Below are 3,397 nucleotides of genomic sequence, written 5' to 3'. Positions count from 1 at the left end.
AAGTTCATTTCTCTTTGGTGCCTCAGTCTGATTCCATTATTTCTGCAGTTCTCTTCCCCAGCTCTCCTATCTGACTCCTTTCTTATCATTCAGCTTTCAGCTGAAATGATAATTCCACAAAGAATCTCCTTTAACCTTCCTATCCCCACAGGAATTCACTTCCTATTGCAAAATCTTTCATTTTCTTCATAACATTTATCTCTACTTAAAATTATATCAGGTATTGGTTTACCTAGTTATTGTTTGCTTGTCCCAATAGAATGTATGGGCAAAATAGTGACCTTGCCCATCTCTTCTTTACTCTATTGGTAACACCTCCAACAGTGTATTTGTTTGAGTGTATTTGTTGCATAAATGAAGATCTATGTTCTAGTGCTAACTCCAGCTTAAACTTGCTGTGTGACTTTGAGTTAGTAACCTCACTGGACCTAAATTTCCTGTTCTATGTAAATAAGAAAGTTAGAAGTTGTAGTTAATTGCCATTGAGTTAGCTTCAACTTGTACAACGGAACAAAATGATGCCTAGTTCTGAGCCATTTTCACAGTAATTGTTATGCGCGAGTCTATTATTTTGGCCACTGTGTATTTTGAGTGCCTTCCAACAGAAGGGCCTCATCTCCCAGCATTATATTGAACAATATTCTATTTCGATCCATAGAGTTTTCATTGGCTGATTTTCAGAAGTGAAAATATAATCTCCACTTCCCCAAAAGTGATCGATCCAAATTCTTATTAATTATTGCATCTGCCATGGTCCAGGATGTCAAGTTGATGTCCATTCCTTCTTTGATCCATCATAATCCTGTCTTTATATTCTGTTATCTATGAACTAAGTGGTACAAATAACAACCAATGGCATATATATAAACTGGTAGATACAGGAAAAGGCAAGAAGAAAGAAAACATAATAAATAAATATATTAATGAAAAGACAAATAAAAAAATGCAATTGTATACTACAGTTATTGTTTTTGTAACTGGTCCCAAGCCTTATTCAATAATTATGCCTTGCCTCCTCCACTATGCAGTCCTTTTGCCTTCAGTGAGCACTTCAAGGAGTAATAAAAGTCTTTGTTTCTATGGAATATGCTTATTTGGTTGTATTGCTTATATAGGTTTCCTGTAGATTTTCATGAAGTACTAGATAGCCCTCTACCTTTATTGTTTATAAGCAATCTGATTTTCCCTCAAATCAATCATCCCAGTCAACTTCATGACCCTATTTTCTTACCTGTTTTTCCTAGTGGATGAAGAATCTGAAATTTCCAGGTAGCAATTTCAGCAAAAGCAGCTATATCATTTGAAGAGCCCAGTGAAAAATGAAAATGTGGGCTCACTTGTTAAAAAGATATTAACTATTTCAAGTATGGAGCCCTGTGCAAATGGAGAGGTCACAAACACAGCCCATTCATTCCTGGGTCTCAGTTTTAAATTTAGTGGTACTTTTATATCCTACAATAAGATTGTATTTTCCAAAGATCATGGCATCAATTTATATTTCATTCCACATTTATCTTCCAATGTAGCATTAGTATTCCCCCATCAAGAGGTAGAGTTTCTTCTCTTGAACCTGGATAGACCCTTATAATTGCCTTGACCAAAGGAATGTGGTAGATGTAATTCTGCATGACATTTGAGGCTAGATCATAAGTTGATACAGCTTCTCTCTTTATGTCTGTTTCTTCTTTTTCTCTCTCTCCTTGCACTTTGGGAGCTCTGAACTGACATACATGAAGTCCTGTTACTCTGAAACCTGGAAGCCACCATTCTGGAAAGACCACATAAAAAGACTACATAGAGAGATGCCTTGCTGTTTCAGCCCCAGTTTTCTAGTTGCTCTAGTCCGGACACCAGACTTGTGAGTGAAGAAACATTGGAGACAACCCTAAACCTAGCCCCAGCTACTACCTGACTTCAACCTCATGAGGAGCCCTGAACCAGAATGATTCAAGCAAGCCACATCCAAATTTCTGACCCAACAAATTGTAGAAGCAGTGATTACCATGGTTTTAAGACCCTAAGTCTTGAAGTGACTTTTTTTTTTTTTTTTTTTTAAATGCGGTAATAGATATCTATCTAGTACATACACCTTGGGCAATAAGATCTCCAACCAGCAGAGCCCAAAGTCTCAGGTATGGAAAGCAAAAATTACACAAGAAGATAAGTATAATAGTGAGAGGTGTCACTACCACTTACATCCATTGGTACCTGGACCACTGTATTCCATTTATGGGAAGATCCACACTATATTTTGGATATGAGTCTAGACCTAATACTGAATTCTTTACAATAGCACCAAAAACTTGTAAAGGATATTGTGATGGTTATGTTTGTGTGTCAACTTGGCTGGGCCTGGTAGAGTGGCTGGGCAGCTGGTGGTAGTTATTCCCCATGATGAGATTGGCAATCAACTCCATGGTGAGATCTACCACAAGCAGCTGAATAGCTGCCTTTGGGTATGTCATCTGCTTCCCATATATAAGCAGGAGCCTTGAGAATGTCTCTAGCCTACGACATGCTTGGACTCTGCATGTAGCCGTGCTGTTGCTCAGCAGCCTGCTATGCTCTGCCCTCCTTGGAACTTACAATGGACTTAAGTTAATGGCCTGCCATGTGGTTTGGTAACATTGGGACTGTGCCCTTTTACTTGTCAACCTTGGGGCTTCTCAACCTCAGCAGCCAGCAGTTGTCTGAGTGAAGATACACCTCTAGTTCCAGTGGGCCAGGAGCAGGACCCCAAGGTTGAGGGGCTTTTACCCAGCCCCTAGAGCCTGGCACTTGAACTTGGACTTAAATTCCAAATTGTAAGAATAAACTCCTGTCTGTTAAGGCCATCCCATTTGTGGTATGTTCTTGTCAGAGTGGCACTAGGTAACCAGAACAGGTATTTCGTTATTAAAACTGTAATTGAACCATATCGTAAGAGTGACAATTCAACTTGTCATCAAAAGTAGGACATCTTGAGAGCAAAGGAAGCACTTTAAATAATTACTCTGGAACAGTAAGTGTAAATCAGGGCTTCCCTAGGCAAGCCAGAATATATGGTCACCCTTTCAATAGAGTGTTTCTTGGTTATGAGATATAGAACAGTAAATCTCATGAGTATCAGACATCATCCTACAAAGAATAAGTTCTTTGGTCAAAAATAACATAGATTGGGATACCATGATAAGGGATCTCACTGCCAAACTCACTGCCATCGAGTCCATTCTGACTTATAGGGCCCCAGTTGGGTTTCTGAGGCTGTAAATCTTTACGGAAGTAGATTGCCTGATCTTCCTTCCACGGAGCAGCTGTTGGGTTTGAATCTCCTACCTTCTGATTAGCAGCCAAATGCTTTATCCACTATGCCACCAGAGCTCCTTATGACAGAGAATGTTGTTGTTGTTGTTGTTAT

The sequence above is a fragment of the Orycteropus afer genome, unplaced genomic scaffold, assembly GCF_000298275.1.
Source record: "Orycteropus afer afer isolate SDZICR_OR568_19922 unplaced genomic scaffold, OryAfe1.0 scaffold00060, whole genome shotgun sequence".
In the NCBI taxonomy this organism is placed as follows: Eukaryota; Metazoa; Chordata; class Mammalia; order Tubulidentata; family Orycteropodidae; genus Orycteropus; species Orycteropus afer.
Note: the sequence above shows the minus strand (reverse complement) of the source record.